Raw genomic sequence first — 21,904 nt, 5'->3', positions numbered from 1 at the left:
CAGGTTTCGTGCGTTCTGTATCCAATCGTAGTTGGCCACAATGAAAGTGGCACGCATAACGTCGAAAATAGAGTTCACACACCGCTCTGAGTAAGACGAACGTGTTGTCCACCTCTAGACTTCAATGAAGTTAAGCCGTGATACCTAAGACAGATCTGCACTCGATGACACCACGATAACAGCCGGTCCCCACACTTACACCTTGCTCTCCTTATGACAGTATACATCATATCAGTCTGTGACGCTGGTTTTGCAACTTCTTGCGTGAGTTTATGTTCGCCGCGACCAACACTTACCATGCACTGACCACAAAACATGGAGGAGCCAGGGCTTGAACCCGAGACCGTTCACACGCTAAGCGAACGATCTGCCAACTGAGCTACAGCTACACACACGACCAAGCCTGGCTATTCTCCATTCTTTGCGACTCTGATGTGCAAGGACACGATGGTTGGTTGGTTTGTAGCGGCGAAGGTACCAGAATACAAAGGCGCGGACACGTTCATATACACAAGAGTTCCAAGTAGTTTCGATGCTCTGGTATTACGAATGCAAATTCCATCTGTTTTGAACGTCTTAAATTGAAAGGGCGGTCACAAATTGGTCCATTTCACTCCTTGTCGACAATCACACAGCACCTGAGGTAACAAGCACATCTCGAGCCCCATTGTGCTCTCCATTGTTCATGCCAACTCAGTGCCTCGCTCTTTGCTACTGCGTAAAATTCTTGTCGTCCAACTGCAAAACACTTGGACACAATAAGTTTCCGCGTCCCCTTTGCACTGATCGTACTACGAAACGCTCCCCAAACTTGGCAATCACCCATGCAGATGACTTTTCCGACTTAACACGACGCTCACGCTAGTGACAGCCTTATTTATAGTTCGACGTCGCGCCAAAGCGAATGAGCACATTTCGCCTACGGCTTAGGCCGCTCTTCTAGTGTGGCTGCTCTGTGTGTGCAGGTAGCGAGGGGCTGCAAGCTTCCTGTGTTCGCACCTATATCACCTGTGCTTCCTTGTCAGAGACAGACTATCGCAAAACATACAACTCACTCCATGAATTGATTGCTACGGCATCTGTTATCAGCAGTCACAACCAGCGACACCAGTAGCAGCCGACTGCACGCAAAGAATAGGAACGTGCAGTGGGATTTACGTGAAATCGGCGCAATTGTGGATGCTAATCGTTCGCTTGTATGTGTCTACACACCCCTGCCGGTTGGGAATTATTCCACTTGTATCGCAAGGTGCGCATGTAGGTGTGTTAAAAATTCTGGAGGCGCTGGGTATAGATCCCAGTACCTCTCGCACGCTAAGCGAGCGCTCTACAATCTGAGCTACGCCCACCCACCCGATAACTAGTAGTGCTACATACAGTCATATCAACGTCACAGACCCTTGCACTCCCATTATTCCGCAGACAAACACTACTCTCTATGTATCAGTGAGGGTGTCTTTCAGGTTTCGTGCATTCTGTATCGAATCGTAGTTGGCCACAATGAAAGTGGCACGCATAACGTCGAAAATAGAGTTCAGACACCGCTCTGAGTAAGACGAACGTCTTGTCCACCTCTAGACTTCAATGACGTTAAGCCGTGATACCTAAGACAGATCTGCACTCGATGACACCACGATAACAGCCGGTCCCCACACTTACACCTTGCTCTCCTTATGACAGTATACATCATATCAGTCTGTGACGCTGGTTTTGCAACTTCTTGCGTGAGTTTATGTTCGCCGCGACCAACACTTACCATGCACTGACCACAAAACATGGAGGAGCCAGGGCTTGAACCCGAGACCGTTCACACGCTAAGCGAACGATCTGCCAACTGAGCTACAGCTACACACACGACCAAGCCTGGCTATTCTCCATTCTTTGCGACTCTGATGTGCAAGGACACGATGGTTGGTTGGTTTGTAGCGGCGAAGGTACCAGAATACAAAGGCGCGGACACGTTCATATACACAAGAGTTCCAAGTAGTTTCGATGCTCTGGTATTACGAATGCAAATTCCGTCTGTTTTGAACGTCTTAAATTGAAAGGGCGGTCACAAATTGGTCCATTTCACTCCTTGTCGACAATCACACAGCACCTGAGGTAACAAGCACATCTCGAGCCCCATTGTGCTCTCCATTGTTCATGCCAACTCAGTGCCTTGCTCTTTGCTACTGCGTAAAATTCTTGTCGTCCAACTGCAAAACACTTGGACACAATAAGTTTCCGCGTCCCCTTTGCACTGATCGTACTACGAAACGCTCCCCAAACTTGGCAATCACCCATGCAGATGACTTTTCCGACTTAACACGACGCTCACGCTAGTGACAGCCTTATTTATAGTTCGACGTCGCGCCAAAGCGAATGAGCACATTTCGCCTACGGCTTAGGCCGCTCTTCTAGTGTGGCTGCTCTGTGTCTGCAGGTAGCGAGGGGCTGCAAGCTTCCTGTGTTCGCACCTATATCACCTGTGCTTCCTTGTCAGAGACAGACTATCGCAAAACATACAACTCACTCCATGAATTGATTGCTACGGCATCTGTTATCAGCAGTCACAACCAGCAACACCAGTAGCAGCCGACTGCACGCAAAGAATAGGAACGTGCAGTGGGATTTACGTGAAATCGGCGCAATTGTGGATGCTAATCGTTCGCATGTATGTGTCTACACACCCCTGCCGGTTGGGAATTATTCCACTTGTATCGCAAGGTGCGCATGTAGGTGTGTTAAAAATTCTGGAGGCGCTGGGTATCGATCCCAGTACCTCTCGCACGCTAAGCGAGCGCTAAGCGAGCGCTCTACAATCTGAGCTACGCCCACCCACCCGATAACTAGTAGTGCTACATACAGTCATATCAACGTCACAGACCCTTGCACTCCCATTATTCCGCAGACAAACACTACTCTCTATGTATCAGTGAGGGTGTCTTTCAGGTTTCGTGCATTCTGTATCGAATCGTAGTTGGCCACAATGAAAGTGGCACGCATAACGTCGAAAATAGAGTTCAGACACCGCTCTGAGTAAGACGAACGTCTTGTCCACCTCTAGACTTCAATGACGTTAAGCCGTGATACCTAAGACAGATCTGCACTCGATGACACCACGATAACAGCCGGTCCCCACACTTACACCTTGCTCTCCTTATGACAGTATACATCATATCAGTCTGTGACGCTGGTTTTGCAATTTCTTGCGTGAGTTTATGTTCGCCGCGACCAACACTTACCATGCACTGACCACAAAACATGGAGGAGCCAGGGCTTGAACCCGAGACCGTTCACACGCTAAGCGAACGATCTGCCAACTGAGCTACAGCTACACACACGACCAAGCCTGGCTATTCTCCATTCTTTGCGACTCTGATGTGCAAGGACACGATGGTTGTTTGGATTGTAGCGGCGAAGGTACCAGAATACAAAGGCGCGGACACGTTCATATACACAAGAGTTCCAAGTAGTTTCGATGCTCTGGTATTACGAATGCAAATTCCGTCTGTTTTGAACGTCTTAAATTCAAAGGGCGGTCACAAATTGGTCCATTTCACTCCTTGTCGACAATCACACAGCACCTGAGGTAACAAGCACATCTCGAGCCCCATTGTGCTCTCCATTGTTCATGCCAACTCAGTGCCTCGCTCTTTGCTACTGCGTAAAATTCTTGTCGTCCAACTGCAAAACACTTGGACACAATAAGTTTCCGCGTCCCCTTTGCACTGATCGTACTACGAAACGCTCCCCAAACTTGGCAATCACCCATGCAGATGACTTTTCCGACTTTGCACGACGCTCACGCAACGCTCACGCTAGTGACAGCCTTATTTATAGTTCGACGTCGCGCCAAAGCGAATGAGCACATTTCGCCTACGGCTTAGGCCGCTCTTCTAGTGTGGCTGCTCTGTGTGTGCAGGTAGCAAGGGGCTGCAAGCTTCCTGTGTTCGCACCTATATCACCTGTGCTTCCTTGTCAGAGACAGACTATCGCAAAACATACAACTCACTCCATGAATTGATTGCTACGGCATCTGTTATCAGCAGTCACAACCAGCAACACCAGTAGCAGCCGACTGCACGCAAAGAATAGGAACGTGCAGTGGGATTTACGTGAAATCGGCGCAATTGTGGATGCTAATCGTTCGCTTGTATCTGCCTACACACCTCTGCCGGTTGGGAATTATTCCACTTGTATCGCAAGGTGCGCATGTAGGTGTGTTAAAAATTCTGGAGGCGCTGGGTATCGATCCCAGTACCTCTCGCACGCTAAGCGAGCGCTCTACCATCTGAGCTACGCCCACCCCACTGATAACTAGTAGTGCTACATACAGTCATATCAATGTCACAGAACCTTGCACTCCCATTATTCCGCAGACAAACACTACTCTCTATGTATCAGTGAGGGTGTCTTTCAGGTTTCGTGCATTCTGTATCGAATCGTAGTTGGCCACAATGAAAGTGGCACGCATAACGTCGAAAATAGAGTTCAGACACCGCTCTGAGTAAGACGAACGTGTTGTCCACCTCTAGACTTCAATGACGTTAAGCCGTGATACCTAAGACAGATCTGCACTCGATGACACCACGATAACAGCCGGTCCCCACACTTACACCTTGCTCTCCTTATGACAGTATACATCATATCAGTCTGTGACGCTGGTTTTGCAACTTCTTGCGTGAGTTTATGTTCGCCGCGACCAACACTTACCATGCACTGACCACAAAACATGGAGGAGCCAGGGCTTGAACCCGAGACCGTTCACACGCTAAGCGAACGATCTGCCAACTGAGCTACAGCTACACACACGACCAAGCCTGGCTATTCTCCATTCTTTGCGACTCTGATGTGCAAGGACACGATGGTTGGTTGGTTTGTAGCGGCGAAGGTACCAGAATACAAAGGCGCGGACACGTTCATATACACAAGAGTTCCAAGTAGTTTCGATGCTCTGGTATTACGAATGCAAATTCCGTCTGTTTTGAACGTCTTAAATTGAAAGGGCGGTCACAAATTGGTCCATTTCACTCCTTGTCGACAATCACACAGCACCTGAGGTAACAAGCACATCTCGAGCCCCATTGTGCTCTCCATTGTTCATGCCAACTCAGTGCCTCGCTCTTTGCTACTGCGTAAAATTCTTGTCGTCCAACTGCAAAACACTTGGACACAATAAGTTTCCGCGTCCCCTTTGCACTGATCGTACTACGAAACGCTCCCCAAACTTGGCAATCACCCATGCAGATGACTTTTCCGACTTTACACGACGCTCACGCAACGCTCACGCTAGTGACAGCCTTATTTATAGTTCGACGTCGCGCCAAAGCGAATGAGCACATTTCGCCTACGGCTTAGGCCGCTCTTCTAGTGTGGCTGCTCTGTGTCTGCAGGTAGCGAGGGGCTGCAAGCTTCCTGTGTTCGCACCTATATCACCTGTGCTTCCTTGTCAGAGACAGACTATCGTAAAACATACAACTCACTCCATGAATTGATTGCTACGGCATCTGTTATCAGCAGTCACAACCAGCAACACCAGTAGCAGCCGACTGCACGCAAAGAATAGGAACGTGCAGTGGGATTTACGTGAAATCGGCGCAATTGTGGATGCTAATCGTTCGCTTGTATCTGCCTACACACCTCTGCCGGTTGGGAATTATTCCACTTGTATCGCAAGGTGCGCATGTAGGTGTGTTAAAAATTCTGGAGGCGCTGGGTATCGATCCCAGTACCTCTCGCACGCTAAGCGAGCGCTCTACCATCTGAGCTACGCCCACCCCACTGATAACTAGCAGTGCTACATACAGTCATATCAATGTCACAGAACCTTGCACTCCCATTATTCCGCAGACAAACACTACTCTCTATGTATCAGTGAGGGTGTCTTTCAGGTTTCGTGCATTCTGTATCGAATCGTAGTTGGCCACAATGAAAGTGGCACGCATAACGTCGAAAATAGAGTTCAGACACCGCTCTGAGTAAGACGAACGTCTTGTCCACCTCTAGACTTCAATGACGTTAAGCCGTGATACCTAAGACAGATCTGCACTCGATGACACCACGATAACAGCCGGTCCCCACACTTACACCTTGCTCTCCTTATGACAGTATACATCATATCAGTCTGTGACGCTGGTTTTGCAACTTCTTGCGTGAGTTTATGTTCGCCGCGACCAACACTTACCATGCACTGACCACAAAACATGGAGGAGCCAGGGCTTGAACCCGAGACCGTTCACACGCTAAGCGAACGATCTGCCAACTGAGCTACAGCTACACACACGACCAAGCCTGGCTATTCTCCATTCTTTGCGACTCTGATGTGCAAGGACACTATGGTTGGTTGGTTTGTAGCGGCGAAGGTACCAGAATACAAAGGCGCGGACACGTTCATATACACAAGAGTTCCAAGTAGTTTCGATGCTCTGGTATTACGAATGCAAATTCCGTCTGTTTTGAACGTCTTAAATTGAAAGGGCGGTCACAAATTGGTCCATTTCACTCCTTGTCGACAATCACACAGCACCTGAGGTAACAAGCACATCTCGAGCCCCATTGTGCTCTCCATTGTTCATGCCAACTCAGTGCCTCGCTCTTTGCTACTGCGTAAAATTCTTGTCGTCCAACTGCAAAACACTTGGACACAATAAGTTTCCGCATCCCCTTTGCACTGATCGTACTACGAAACGCTCCCCAAACTTGGCAATCACCCATGCAGATGACTTTTCCGACTTTACACGACGCTCACGCTAGTGACAGCCTTATTTATAGTTCGACGTCGCGCCAAAGCGAATGAGCACATTTCGCCTACGGCTTAGGCCGCTCTTCTAGTGTGGCTGCTCTGTGTGTGCAGGTAGCGAGGGGCTGCAAGCTTCCTGTGTTCGCACCTATATCACCTGTGCTTCCTTGTCAGAGACAGACTATCGCAAAACATACAACTCACTCCATGAATTGATTGCTACGGCATCTGTTATCAGCAGTCACAACCAGCAACACCAGTAGCAGCCGACTGCACGCAAAGAATAGGAACGTGCAGTGGGATTTACGTGAAATCGGCGCAATTGTGGATGCTAATCGTTCGCTTGTATCTGCCTACACACCTCTGCCGGTTGGGAATTATTCCACTTGTATCGCAAGGTGCGCATGTAGGTGTGTTAAAAATTCTGGAGGCGCTGGGTATCGATCCCAGTACCTCTCGCACGCTAAGCGAGCGCTCTACCATCTGAGCTACGCCCACCCCACCGATAACTAGTAGTGCTACATACAGTCATATCAACGTCACAGACCCTTGCACTCCCATTATTCCGCAGACAAACACTACTCTCTATGTATCAGTGAGGGTGTCTTTCAGGTTTCGTGCATTCTGTATCGAATCGTAGTTGGCCACAATGAAAGTGGCACGCATAACGTCGAAAATAGAGTTCAGACACCGATCTGAGTAAGACGAACGTGTTGTCCACCTCTAGACTTCAATGACGTTAAGCCGTGATACCTAAGACAGATCTGCACTCGATGACACCACGATAACAGCCGGTCCCCACACTTACACCTTGCTCTCCTTATGACAGTATACATCATATCAGTCTGTGACGCTGGTTTTGCAACTTCTTGCGTGAGTTTATGTTCGCCGCGACCAACACTTACCATGCACTGACCACAAAACATGGAGGATCCAGGGCTTGAACCCGAGACCGTTCACACGCTAAGCGAACGATCTGCCAACTGAGCTACAGCTACACACACGACCAAGCCTGGCTATTCTCCATTCTTTGCGACTCTGATGTGCAAGGACACGATGGTTGGTTGGTTTGTAGCGGCGAAGGTACCAGAATACAAAGGCGCGGACACGTGCATATACACAAGAGTTCCAAGTAGTTTCGATGCTCTGGTATTACGAATGCAAATTCCGTCTGTTTGAACGTCTTAAATTGAAAGGGCGGTCACAAATTGGTCCATTTCACTCCTTGTCGACAATCACACAGCACCTGAGGTAACAAGCACATCTCGAGCCCCATTGTGCTCTCCATTGTTGATGCCAACTCAGTGCCTCGCTCTTTGCTACTGCGTAAAATTCTTGTCGTCCAACTGCAAAACACTTGGACACAATAAGTTTCCGCGTCCCCTTTGCACTGATCGTACTACGAAACGCTCCCCAAACTTGGCAATCACCCATGCAGATGACTTTTCCGACTTAACACGACGCTCACGCAACGCTCACGCTAGTGACAGCCTTATTTATAGTTCGACGTCGCGCCAAAGCGAATGAGCACATTTCGCCTACGGCTTAGGCCGCTCTTCTAGTGTGGCTGCTCTGTGTCTGCAGGTAGCGAGGGGCTGCAAGCTTCCTGTGTTCGCACCTATATCACCTGTGCTTCCTTGTCAGAGACAGACTATCGCAAAACATACAACTCACTCCATGAATTGATTGCTACGGCATCTGTTATCAGCAGTCACAACCAGCAACACCAGTAGCAGCCGACTGCACGCAAAGAATAGGAACGTGCAGTGGGATTTACGTGAAATCGGCGCAATTGTGGATGCTAATCGTTCGCTTGTATCTGCCTACACACCTCTGCCGGTTGGGAATTATTCCACTTGTATCGCAAGGTGCGCATGTAGGTGTGTTAAAAATTCTGGAGGCGCTGGGTATCGATCCCAGTACCTCTCGCACGCTAAGCGAGCGCTCTACCATCTGAGCTACGCCCACCCCACCGATAACTAGTAGTGCTACATACAGTCATATCAACGTCACAGAACCTTGCACTCCCATTATTCCGCAGACAAACACTACTCTCTATGTATCAGTGAGGGTGTCTTTCAGGTTTCGTGCATTCTGTATCGAATCGTAGTTGGCCACAATGAAAGTGGCACGCATAACGTCGAAAATAGAGTTCAGACACCGCTCTGAGTAAGACGAACGTGTTGTCCACCTCTAGACTTCAATGAAGTTAAGCCGTGATACCTAAGACAGATCTGCACTCGATGACACCACGATAACAGCCGGTCCCCACACTTACACCTTGCTCTCCTTATGACAGTATACATCATATCAGTCTGTGACGCTGGTTTTGCAACTTCTTGCGTGAGTTTATGTTCGCCGCGACCAACACTTACCATGCACTGACCACAAAACATGGAGGAGCCAGGGCTTGAACCCGAGACCGTTCACACGCTAAGCGAACGATCTGCCAACTGAGCTACAGCTACACACACGACCAAGCCTGGCTATTCTCCATTCTTTGCGACTCTGATGTGCAAGGACACGATGGTTGGTTGGTTTGTAGCGGCGAAGGTACCAGAATACAAAGGCGCGGACACGTTCATATACACAAGAGTTCCAAGTAGTTTCGATGCTCTGGTATTACGAATGCAAATTCCGTCTGTTTTGAACGTCTTAAATTGAAAGGGCGGTCACAAATTGGTCCATTTCACTCCTTGTCGACAATCACACAGCACCTGAGGTAACAAGCACATCTCGAGCCCCATTGTGCTCTCCATTGTTCATGCCAACTCAGTGCCTCGCTCTTTGCTACTGCGTAAAATTCTTGTCGTCCAACTGCAAAACACTTGGACACAATAAGTTTCCGCGTCCCCTTTGCACTGATCGTACTACGAAACGCTCCCCAAACTTGGCAATCACCCATGCAGATGACTTTTCCGACTTAACACGACGCTCACGCTAGTGACAGCCTTATTTATAGTTCGACGTCGCGCCAAAGCGAATGAGCACATTTCGCCTACGGCTTAGGCCGCTCTTCTAGTGTGGCTGCTCTGTGTGTGCAGGTAGCGAGGGGCTGCAAGCTTCCTGTGTTCGCACCTATATCACCTGTGCTTCCTTGTCAGAGACAGACTATCGCAAAACATACAACTCACTCCATGAATTGATTGCTACGGCATCTGTTATCAGCAGTCACAACCAGCGACACCAGTAGCAGCCGACTGCACGCAAAGAATAGGAACGTGCAGTGGGATTTACGTGAAATCGGCGCAATTGTGGATGCTAATCGTTCGCATGTATGTGTCTACACACCCCTGCCGGTTGGGAATTATTCCACTTGTATCGCAAGGTGCGCATGTAGGTGTGTTAAAAATTCTGGAGGCGCTGGGTATCGATCCCAGTACCTCTCGCACGCTAAGCGAGCGCTAAGCGAGCGCTCTACAATCTGAGCTACGCCCACCCACCCGATAACTAGTAGTGCTACATACAGTCATATCAACGTCACAGACCCTTGCACTCCCATTATTCCGCAGACAAACACTACTCTCTATGTATCAGTGAGGGTGTCTTTCAGGTTTCGTGCATTCTGTATCGAATCGTAGTTGGCCACAATGAAAGTGGCACGCATAACGTCGAAAATAGAGTTCAGACACCGCTCTGAGTAAGACGAACGTCTTGTCCACCTCTAGACTTCAATGACGTTAAGCCGTGATACCTAAGACAGATCTGCACTCGATGACACCACGATAACAGCCGGTCCCCACACTTACACCTTGCTCTCCTTATGACAGTATACATCATATCAGTCTGTGACGCTGGTTTTGCAATTTCTTGCGTGAGTTTATGTTCGCCGCGACCAACACTTACCATGCACTGACCACAAAACATGGAGGAGCCAGGGCTTGAACCCGAGACCGTTCACACGCTAAGCGAACGATCTGCCAACTGAGCTACAGCTACACACACGACCAAGCCTGGCTATTCTCCATTCTTTGCGACTCTGATGTGCAAGGACACGATGGTTGTTTGGATTGTAGCGGCGAAGGTACCAGAATACAAAGGCGCGGACACGTTCATATACACAAGAGTTCCAAGTAGTTTCGATGCTCTGGTATTACGAATGCAAATTCCGTCTGTTTTGAACGTCTTAAATTCAAAGGGCGGTCACAAATTGGTCCATTTCACTCCTTGTCGACAATCACACAGCACCTGAGGTAACAAGCACATCTCGAGCCCCATTGTGCTCTCCATTGTTCATGCCAACTCAGTGCCTCGCTCTTTGCTACTGCGTAAAATTCTTGTCGTCCAACTGCAAAACACTTGGACACAATAAGTTTCCGCGTCCCCTTTGCACTGATCGTACTACGAAACGCTCCCCAAACTTGGCAATCACCCATGCAGATGACTTTTCCGACTTTGCACGACGCTCACGCAACGCTCACGCTAGTGACAGCCTTATTTATAGTTCGACGTCGCGCCAAAGCGAATGAGCACATTTCGCCTACGGCTTAGGCCGCTCTTCTAGTGTGGCTGCTCTGTGTGTGCAGGTAGCAAGGGGCTGCAAGCTTCCTGTGTTCGCACCTATATCACCTGTGCTTCCTTGTCAGAGACAGACTATCGCAAAACATACAACTCACTCCATGAATTGATTGCTACGGCATCTGTTATCAGCAGTCACAACCAGCAACACCAGTAGCAGCCGACTGCACGCAAAGAATAGGAACGTGCAGTGGGATTTACGTGAAATCGGCGCAATTGTGGATGCTAATCGTTCGCTTGTATCTGCCTACACACCTCTGCCGGTTGGGAATTATTCCACTTGTATCGCAAGGTGCGCATGTAGGTGTGTTAAAAATTCTGGAGGCGCTGGGTATCGATCCCAGTACCTCTCGCACGCTAAGCGAGCGCTCTACCATCTGAGCTACGCCCACCCCACTGATAACTAGTAGTGCTACATACAGTCATATCAATGTCACAGAACCTTGCACTCCCATTATTCCGCAGACAAACACTACTCTCTATGTATCAGTGAGGGTGTCTTTCAGGTTTCGTGCATTCTGTATCGAATCGTAGTTGGCCACAATGAAAGTGGCACGCATAACGTCGAAAATAGAGTTCAGACACCGCTCTGAGTAAGACGAACGTGTTGTCCACCTCTAGACTTCAATGACGTTAAGCCGTGATACCTAAGACAGATCTGCACTCGATGACACCACGATAACAGCCGGTCCCCACACTTACACCTTGCTCTCCTTATGACAGTATACATCATATCAGTCTGTGACGCTGGTTTTGCAACTTCTTGCGTGAGTTTATGTTCGCCGCGACCAACACTTACCATGCACTGACCACAAAACATGGAGGAGCCAGGGCTTGAACCCGAGACCGTTCACACGCTAAGCGAACGATCTGCCAACTGAGCTACAGCTACACACACGACCAAGCCTGGCTATTCTCCATTCTTTGCGACTCTGATGTGCAAGGACACGATGGTTGGTTGGTTTGTAGCGGCGAAGGTACCAGAATACAAAGGCGCGGACACGTTCATATACACAAGAGTTCCAAGTAGTTTCGATGCTCTGGTATTACGAATGCAAATTCCGTCTGTTTTGAACGTCTTAAATTGAAAGGGCGGTCACAAATTGGTCCATTTCACTCCTTGTCGACAATCACACAGCACCTGAGGTAACAAGCACATCTCGAGCCCCATTGTGCTCTCCATTGTTCATGCCAACTCAGTGCCTCGCTCTTTGCTACTGCGTAAAATTCTTGTCGTCCAACTGCAAAACACTTGGACACAATAAGTTTCCGCGTCCCCTTTGCACTGATCGTACTACGAAACGCTCCCCAAACTTGGCAATCACCCATGCAGATGACTTTTCCGACTTTACACGACGCTCACGCAACGCTCACGCTAGTGACAGCCTTATTTATAGTTCGACGTCGCGCCAAAGCGAATGAGCACATTTCGCCTACGGCTTAGGCCGCTCTTCTAGTGTGGCTGCTCTGTGTCTGCAGGTAGCGAGGGGCTGCAAGCTTCCTGTGTTCGCACCTATATCACCTGTGCTTCCTTGTCAGAGACAGACTATCGTAAAACATACAACTCACTCCATGAATTGATTGCTACGGCATCTGTTATCAGCAGTCACAACCAGCAACACCAGTAGCAGCCGACTGCACGCAAAGAATAGGAACGTGCAGTGGGATTTACGTGAAATCGGCGCAATTGTGGATGCTAATCGTTCGCTTGTATCTGCCTACACACCTCTGCCGGTTGGGAATTATTCCACTTGTATCGCAAGGTGCGCATGTAGGTGTGTTAAAAATTCTGGAGGCGCTGGGTATCGATCCCAGTACCTCTCGCACGCTAAGCGAGCGCTCTACCATCTGAGCTACGCCCACCCCACTGATAACTAGCAGTGCTACATACAGTCATATCAATGTCACAGAACCTTGCACTCCCATTATTCCGCAGACAAACACTACTCTCTATGTATCAGTGAGGGTGTCTTTCAGGTTTCGTGCATTCTGTATCGAATCGTAGTTGGCCACAATGAAAGTGGCACGCATAACGTCGAAAATAGAGTTCAGACACCGCTCTGAGTAAGACGAACGTCTTGTCCACCTCTAGACTTCAATGACGTTAAGCCGTGATACCTAAGACAGATCTGCACTCGATGACACCACGATAACAGCCGGTCCCCACACTTACACCTTGCTCTCCTTATGACAGTATACATCATATCAGTCTGTGACGCTGGTTTTGCAACTTCTTGCGTGAGTTTATGTTCGCCGCGACCAACACTTACCATGCACTGACCACAAAACATGGAGGAGCCAGGGCTTGAACCCGAGACCGTTCACACGCTAAGCGAACGATCTGCCAACTGAGCTACAGCTACACACACGACCAAGCCTGGCTATTCTCCATTCTTTGCGACTCTGATGTGCAAGGACACTATGGTTGGTTGGTTTGTAGCGGCGAAGGTACCAGAATACAAAGGCGCGGACACGTTCATATACACAAGAGTTCCAAGTAGTTTCGATGCTCTGGTATTACGAATGCAAATTCCGTCTGTTTTGAACGTCTTAAATTGAAAGGGCGGTCACAAATTGGTCCATTTCACTCCTTGTCGACAATCACACAGCACCTGAGGTAACAAGCACATCTCGAGCCCCATTGTGCTCTCCATTGTTCATGCCAACTCAGTGCCTCGCTCTTTGCTACTGCGTAAAATTCTTGTCGTCCAACTGCAAAACACTTGGACACAATAAGTTTCCGCATCCCCTTTGCACTGATCGTACTACGAAACGCTCCCCAAACTTGGCAATCACCCATGCAGATGACTTTTCCGACTTTACACGACGCTCACGCTAGTGACAGCCTTATTTATAGTTCGACGTCGCGCCAAAGCGAATGAGCACATTTCGCCTACGGCTTAGGCCGCTCTTCTAGTGTGGCTGCTCTGTGTGTGCAGGTAGCGAGGGGCTGCAAGCTTCCTGTGTTCGCACCTATATCACCTGTGCTTCCTTGTCAGAGACAGACTATCGCAAAACATACAACTCACTCCATGAATTGATTGCTACGGCATCTGTTATCAGCAGTCACAACCAGCAACACCAGTAGCAGCCGACTGCACGCAAAGAATAGGAACGTGCAGTGGGATTTACGTGAAATCGGCGCAATTGTGGATGCTAATCGTTCGCTTGTATCTGCCTACACACCTCTGCCGGTTGGGAATTATTCCACTTGTATCGCAAGGTGCGCATGTAGGTGTGTTAAAAATTCTGGAGGCGCTGGGTATCGATCCCAGTACCTCTCGCACGCTAAGCGAGCGCTCTACCATCTGAGCTACGCCCACCCCACCGATAACTAGTAGTGCTACATACAGTCATATCAACGTCACAGACCCTTGCACTCCCATTATTCCGCAGACAAACACTACTCTCTATGTATCAGTGAGGGTGTCTTTCAGGTTTCGTGCATTCTGTATCGAATCGTAGTTGGCCACAATGAAAGTGGCACGCATAACGTCGAAAATAGAGTTCAGACACCGATCTGAGTAAGACGAACGTGTTGTCCACCTCTAGACTTCAATGACGTTAAGCCGTGATACCTAAGACAGATCTGCACTCGATGACACCACGATAACAGCCGGTCCCCACACTTACACCTTGCTCTCCTTATGACAGTATACATCATATCAGTCTGTGACGCTGGTTTTGCAACTTCTTGCGTGAGTTTATGTTCGCCGCGACCAACACTTACCATGCACTGACCACAAAACATGGAGGATCCAGGGCTTGAACCCGAGACCGTTCACACGCTAAGCGAACGATCTGCCAACTGAGCTACAGCTACACACACGACCAAGCCTGGCTATTCTCCATTCTTTGCGACTCTGATGTGCAAGGACACGATGGTTGGTTGGTTTGTAGCGGCGAAGGTACCAGAATACAAAGGCGCGGACACGTGCATATACACAAGAGTTCCAAGTAGTTTCGATGCTCTGGTATTACGAATGCAAATTCCGTCTGTTTGAACGTCTTAAATTGAAAGGGCGGTCACAAATTGGTCCATTTCACTCCTTGTCGACAATCACACAGCACCTGAGGTAACAAGCACATCTCGAGCCCCATTGTGCTCTCCATTGTTGATGCCAACTCAGTGCCTCGCTCTTTGCTACTGCGTAAAATTCTTGTCGTCCAACTGCAAAACACTTGGACACAATAAGTTTCCGCGTCCCCTTTGCACTGATCGTACTACGAAACGCTCCCCAAACTTGGCAATCACCCATGCAGATGACTTTTCCGACTTAACACGACGCTCACGCAACGCTCACGCTAGTGACAGCCTTATTTATAGTTCGACGTCGCGCCAAAGCGAATGAGCACATTTCGCCTACGGCTTAGGCCGCTCTTCTAGTGTGGCTGCTCTGTGTCTGCAGGTAGCGAGGGGCTGCAAGCTTCCTGTGTTCGCACCTATATCACCTGTGCTTCCTTGTCAGAGACAGACTATCGCAAAACATACAACTCACTCCATGAATTGATTGCTACGGCATCTGTTATCAGCAGTCACAACCAGCAACACCAGTAGCAGCCGACTGCACGCAAAGAATAGGAACGTGCAGTGGGATTTACGTGAAATCGGCGCAATTGTGGATGCTAATCGTTCGCTTGTATCTGCCTACACACCTCTGCCGGTTGGGAATTATTCCACTTGTATCGCAAGGTGCGCATGTAGGTGTGTTAAAAATTCTGGAGGCGCTGGGTATCGATCCCAGTACCTCTCGCACGCTAAGCGAGCGCTCTACCATCTGAGCTACGCCCACCCCACCGATAACTAGTAGTGCTACATACAGTCATATCAACGTCACAGAACCTTGCACTCCCATTATTCCGCAGACAAACACTACTCTCTATGTATCAGTGAGGGTGTCTTTCAGGTTTCGTGCATTCTGTATCGAATCGTAGTTGGCCACAATGAAAGTGGCACGCATAACGTCGAAAATAGAGTTCAGACACCGCTCTGAGTAAGACGAACGTGTTGTCCACCTCTAGACTTCAATGAAGTTAAGCCGTGATACCTAAGACAGATCTGCACTCGATGACACCACGATAACAGCCGGTCCCCACACTTACACCTTGCTCTCCTTATGACAGTATACATCATATCAGTCTGTGACGCTGGTTTTGCAACTTCTTGCGTGAGTTTATGTTCGCCGCGACCAACACTTACCATGCACTGACCACAAAACATGGAGGAGCCAGGGCTTGAACCCGAGACCGTTCACACGCTAAGCGAACGATCTGCCAACTGAGCTACAGCTACACACACGACCAAGCCTGGCTATTCTCCATTCTTTGCGACTCTGATGTGCAAGGACACGATGGTTGGTTGGTTTGTAGCGGCGAAGGTACCAGAATACAAAGGCGCGGACACGTTCATATACACAAGAGTTCCAAGTAGTTTCGATGCTCTGGTATTACGAATGCAAATTCCGTCTGTTTTGAACGTCTTAAATTGAAAGGGCGGTCACAAATTGGTCCATTTCACTCCTTGTCGACAATCACACAGCACCTGAGGTAACAAGCACATCTCGAGCCCCATTGTGCTCTCCATTGTTCATGCCAACTCAGTGCCTCGCTCTTTGCTACTGCGTAAAATTCTTGTCGTCCAACTGCAAAACACTTGGACACAATAAGTTTCCGTTTCCCCTTTGCACTGATCGTACTACGAAACGCTCCCCAAACTTGGCAATCACCCATGCAGATGACTTTTCCGACTTTACACGACGCTCACGCTAGTGACAGCCTTATTTATAGTTCGACGTCGCGCCAAAGCGAATGAGCACATTTCGCCTACGGCTTAGGCCGCTCTTCTAGTGTGGCTGCTCTGTGTGTGCAGGTAGCGAGGGGCTGCAAGCTTCCTGTGTTCGCACCTATATCACCTGTGCTTCCTTGTCAGAGACAGACTATCGCAAAACATACAACTCACTCCATGAATTGATTGCTACGGCATCTGTTATCAGCAGTCACAACCAGCAACACCAGTAGCAGCCGACTGCACGCAAAGAATAGGAACGTGCAGTGGGATTTACGTGAAATCGGCGCAATTGTGGATGCTAATCGTTCGCTTGTATCTGCCTACACACCTCTGCCGGTTGGGAATTATTCCACTTGTATCGCAAGGTGCGCATGTAGGTGTGTTAAAAATTCTGGAGGCGCTGGGTATTGATCCCAGTACCTCTCGCACGCTAAGCGAGCGCTCTACCACCTGAGCTACGCCCACCCCACCGATAACTAGTAGTGCTACATACAGTCATATCAACGTCACAGAACCTTGCACTCCCATTATTCCGCAGACAAACACTACTCTCTATGTATCAGTGAGGGTGTCTTTCAGGTTTCGTGCATTCTGTATCGAATCGTAGTTGGCCACAATGAAAGTGGCACGCATAACGTCGAAAATAGAGTTCAGACACCGCTCTGAGTAAGACGAACGTGTTGTCCACCTCTAGACTTCAATGAAGTTAAGCCGTGATACCTAAGACAGATCTGCACTCGATGACACCACGATAACAGCCGGTCCCCACACTTACACCTTGCTCTCCTTATGACAGTATACATCATATCAGTCTGTGACGCTGGTTTTGCAACTTCTTGCGTGAGTTTATGTTCGCCGCGACCAACACTTACCATGCACTGACCACAAAACATGGAGGATCCAGGGCTTGAACCCGAGACCGTTCACACGCTAAGCGAACGATCTGGCAACTGAGCTACAGCTACACACACGACCAAGCCTGGCTATTCTCCATTCTTTGCGACTCTGATGTGCAAGGACACGATGGTTGGTTGGTTTGTAGCGGCGAAGGTACCAGAATACAAAGGCGCGGACACGTTCATATACACAAGAGTTCCAAGTAGTTTCGATGCTCTGGTATTACGAATGCAAATTCCGTCTGTTTGAACGTCTTAAATTGAAAGGGCGGTCACAAATTGGTCCATTTCACTCCTTGTCGACAATCACACAGCACCTGAGGTAACAAGCACATCTCGAGCCCCATTGTGCTCTCCATTGTTCATGCCAACTCAGTGCCTCGCTCTTTGCTACTGCGTAAAATTCTTGTCGTCCAACTGCAAAACACTTGGACACAATAAGTTTCCGCGTCCCCTTTGCACTGATCGTACTACGAAACGCTCCCCAAACTTGGCAATCACCCATGCAGATGACTTTTCCGACTTAACACGACGCTCACGCAACGCTCACGCTAGTGACAGCCTTATTTATAGTTCGACGTCGCGCCAAAGCGAATGAGCACATTTCGCCTACGGCTTAGGCCGCTCTTCTAGTGTGGCTGCTCTGTGTCTGCAGGTAGCGAGGGGCTGCAAGCTTCCTGTGTTCGCACCTATATCACCTGTGCTTCCTTGTCAGAGACAGACTATCGCAAAACATACAACTCACTCCATGAATTGATTGCTACGGCATCTGTTATCAGCAGTCACAACCAGCAACACCAGTAGCAGCCGACTGCACGCAAAGAATAGGAACGTGCAGTGGGATTTACGTGAAATCGGCGCAATTGTGGATGCTAATCGTTCGCTTGTATCTGCCTACACACCTCTGCCGGTTGGGAATTATTCCACTTGTATCGCAAGGTGCGCATGTAGGTGTGTTAAAAATTCTGGAGGCGCTGGGTATCGATCCCAGTACCTCTCGCACGCTAAGCGAGCGCTCTACCATCTGAGCTACGCCCACCCCACCGATAACTAGTAGTGCTACATACAGTCATATCAACGTCACAGAACCTTGCACTCCCATTATTCCGCAGACAAACACTACTCTCTATGTACCAGTGAGGGTGTCTTTCAGGTTTCGTGCATTCTGTATCGAATCGTAGTTGGTCACAATGAAAGTGGCACGCATAACGTCGAAAATAGAGTTCAGACACCGCTCTGAGTAAGGCGAACGTGTTGTCCACCTCTAGACTTCAATGAAGTTAAGCCGTGATACCTAAGACAGATCTGCACTCGATGACACCACGATAACAGCCGGTCCCCACACTTACACCTTGCTCTCCTTATGACAGTATACATCATATCAGTCTGTGACGCTGGTTTTGCAACTTCTTGCGTGAGTTTATGTTCGCCGCGACCAACACTTACCATGCACTGACCACAAAACATGGAGGAGCCAGGGCTTGAACCCGAGACCGTTCACACGCTAAGCGAACGATCTGCCAACTGAGCTACAGCTACACACACGACCAAGCCTGGCTATTCTCCATTCTTTGCGACTCTGATGTGCAAGGACACGATGGTTGGTTGGTTTGTAGCGGCGAAGGTACCAGAATACAAAGGCGCGGACACGTTCATATACACAAGAGTTCCAAGTAGTTTCGATGCTCTGGTATTACGAATGCAAATTCCGTCTGTTTTGAACGTCTTAAATTGAAAGGGCGGTCACAAATTGGTCCATTTCACTCCTTGTCGACAATCACACAGCACCTGAGGTAACAAGCACATCTCGAGCCCCATTGTGCTCTCCATTGTTCATGCCAACTCAGTGCCTCGCTCTTTGCTACTGCGTAAAATTCTTGTCGTCCAACTGCAAAACACTTGGACACAATAAGTTTCCGCGTCCCCTTTGCACTGATCGTACTACGAAACGCTCCCCAAACTTGGCAATCACCCATGCAGATGACTTTTCCGACTTAACACGACGCTCACGCTAGTGACAGCCTTATTTATAGTTCGACGTCGCGCCAAAGCGAATGAGCACATTTCGCCTACGGCTCAGGCCGCTCTTCTAGTGTGGCTGCTCTGTGTGTGCAGGTAGCGAGGGGCTGCAAGCTTCCTGTGTTCGCACCTATATCACCTGTGCTTCCTTGTCAGAGACAGACTATCGCAAAACATACAACTCACTCCATGAATTGATTGCTACGGCATCTGTTATCAGCAGTCACAACCAGCGACACCAGTAGCAGCCGACTGCACGCAAAGAATACGTGCAGTGGGATTTACGTGAAATCGGCGCAATTGTGGATGCTAATCGTTCGCTTGTATGTGTCTACACACCCCTGCCGGTTGGGAGTTATTCCACTTGTATCGCAAGGTGCGCATGTAGGTGTGTTAAAAATTCTGGAGGCGCTGGGTATCGATCCCAGTACCTCTCGCACGCTAAGCGAGCGCTCTACAATCTGAGCTACGCCCACCCACCCGATAACTAGTAGTGCTACATACAGTCATATCAACGTCACAGACCCTTGCACTCCCATTATTCCGCAGACAAACACTACTCTCTATGTATCAGTGAGGGTGTCTTTCAGGTTTCGTGCATTCTGCATCGAATCGTAGTTGGCCACAATGAAAGTGGCACGCATAACGTCGAAAATAGAGTTCAGACACCGCTCTGAGTAAGACGAACGTCTTGTCCACCTCTAGAATTCAATGACGTTAAGCCGTGATACCTAAGACAGATCTGCACTCGATGACACCACGATAACAGCCGGTCCCCACACTTACACCTTGCTCTCCTTATGACAGTATACATCATATCAGTCTGTGACGCTGGTTTTGCAACTTCTTGCGTGAGTTTATGTTCGCCGCGACCAACACTTACCATGCACTGACCACAAAACATGGAGGAGCCAGGGCTTGAACCCGAGACCGTTCACACGCTAAGCGATCGATCTGCCAACTGAGCTACAGCCACACACACGACCAAGCCTGGCTATTCTCCATTCTTTACGACTCTGATGTGCAAGGACACGATGGTTGGTTGGTTTGTAGCGGCGAAGGTACCAGAATACAAAGGCGCGGACACGTTCATATACACAAGAGTTCCAAGTAGTTTCGATGCTCTGGTATTACGAATGCAAATTCCGTCTGTTTTGAACGTCTTAAATTGAAAGGGCGGTCACAAATTGGTCCATTTCACTCCTTGTCAACAATCACACAGCACCTGAGGTAACAAGCACATCTCGAGGACCCATTGTGCTCTCCATTGTTCATGCCAACTCAGTGCCTCGCTCTTTGCTACTGCGTAAAATTCTTGTCGTCCAACTGCAAAACACTTGGACACAATAAGTTTCCGCGTCCCCTTTGCACTGATCGTACTACGAAACGCTCCCCAAACTTGGCAATCACCCATGCAGATGACTTTTCCGACTTTACACGACGCTCACGCAACGCTCACGCTAGTGACAGCCTTATTTATAGTTCGACGTCGCGCCAAAGCGAATGAGCACATTTCGCCTACGGCTTAGGCCGCTCTTCTAGTGTGGCTGCTCTGTGTCTGCAGGTAGCGAGGGGCTGCAAGCTTCCTGTGTTCGCACCTATATCACCTATGCTTCCTTGTCAGAGACAGACTATCGCAAAACATACAACTCACTCCATGAATTGATTGCTACGGCATCTGTTATCAGCAGTCACAACCAGCAACACCAGTAGCAGCCGACTGCACGCAAAGAATAGGAACGTGCAGTGGGATTTACGTGAAATCGGCGCAATTGTGGATGCTAATCGTTCGCTTGTATCTGCCTACACACCTCTGCCGGTTGGGAATTATTCCACTTGTATCGCAAGGTGCGCATGTAGGTGTGTTAAAAATTCTGGAGGCGCTGGGTATCGATCCCAATACCTCTCGCACGCTAAGCGAGCGCTCTACCATCTGAGCTACGCCCACCCCACCGATAA

At 49.0% G+C, this 21,904-nt stretch overlaps 10 non-coding genes across 10 annotated transcripts; all 10 read right to left on the bottom strand.

Moving 5' to 3' along the window:
- Positions 1-4,218: 4,218 nt before the first annotated feature.
- On the bottom strand, positions 4,219-4,292 carry Trnaa-agc (transfer RNA alanine (anticodon AGC)). The gene has a single exon. It is a non-coding gene; the product is annotated as a tRNA-Ala (tRNA).
- A 1,397-nt stretch (positions 4,293-5,689) lies between these two features.
- Positions 5,690-5,763, bottom strand: Trnaa-agc (transfer RNA alanine (anticodon AGC)). Its single transcript has one exon. It is a non-coding gene; the product is annotated as a tRNA-Ala (tRNA).
- Positions 5,764-7,149: 1,386 nt separating this feature from the next.
- Positions 7,150-7,223, bottom strand: Trnaa-agc (transfer RNA alanine (anticodon AGC)). The gene has a single exon. It is a non-coding gene; the product is annotated as a tRNA-Ala (tRNA).
- Positions 7,224-8,619: 1,396 nt separating this feature from the next.
- On the bottom strand, positions 8,620-8,693 carry Trnaa-agc (transfer RNA alanine (anticodon AGC)). Its single transcript has one exon. It is a non-coding gene; the product is annotated as a tRNA-Ala (tRNA).
- Positions 8,694-11,561: 2,868 nt separating this feature from the next.
- Trnaa-agc (transfer RNA alanine (anticodon AGC)) lies at positions 11,562-11,635 on the bottom strand. Its single transcript has one exon. It is a non-coding gene; the product is annotated as a tRNA-Ala (tRNA).
- Positions 11,636-13,032: 1,397 nt separating this feature from the next.
- Positions 13,033-13,106, bottom strand: Trnaa-agc (transfer RNA alanine (anticodon AGC)). The gene has a single exon. It is a non-coding gene; the product is annotated as a tRNA-Ala (tRNA).
- Positions 13,107-14,492: 1,386 nt separating this feature from the next.
- On the bottom strand, positions 14,493-14,566 carry Trnaa-agc (transfer RNA alanine (anticodon AGC)). The gene has a single exon. It is a non-coding gene; the product is annotated as a tRNA-Ala (tRNA).
- Positions 14,567-15,962: 1,396 nt separating this feature from the next.
- Trnaa-agc (transfer RNA alanine (anticodon AGC)) lies at positions 15,963-16,036 on the bottom strand. Its single transcript has one exon. It is a non-coding gene; the product is annotated as a tRNA-Ala (tRNA).
- Positions 16,037-17,422: 1,386 nt separating this feature from the next.
- Positions 17,423-17,496, bottom strand: Trnaa-agc (transfer RNA alanine (anticodon AGC)). Its single transcript has one exon. It is a non-coding gene; the product is annotated as a tRNA-Ala (tRNA).
- A 1,396-nt stretch (positions 17,497-18,892) lies between these two features.
- Trnaa-agc (transfer RNA alanine (anticodon AGC)) lies at positions 18,893-18,966 on the bottom strand. Its single transcript has one exon. It is a non-coding gene; the product is annotated as a tRNA-Ala (tRNA).
- Between the last annotated feature and the right edge of the window lie 2,938 nt (positions 18,967-21,904).

This window comes from Schistocerca gregaria, chromosome 3, assembly GCF_023897955.1.
Source record: "Schistocerca gregaria isolate iqSchGreg1 chromosome 3, iqSchGreg1.2, whole genome shotgun sequence".
NCBI classification, from domain to species: domain Eukaryota; kingdom Metazoa; phylum Arthropoda; class Insecta; order Orthoptera; family Acrididae; genus Schistocerca; species Schistocerca gregaria.
This window is presented reverse-complemented; position numbering and strand designations above follow the sequence as displayed.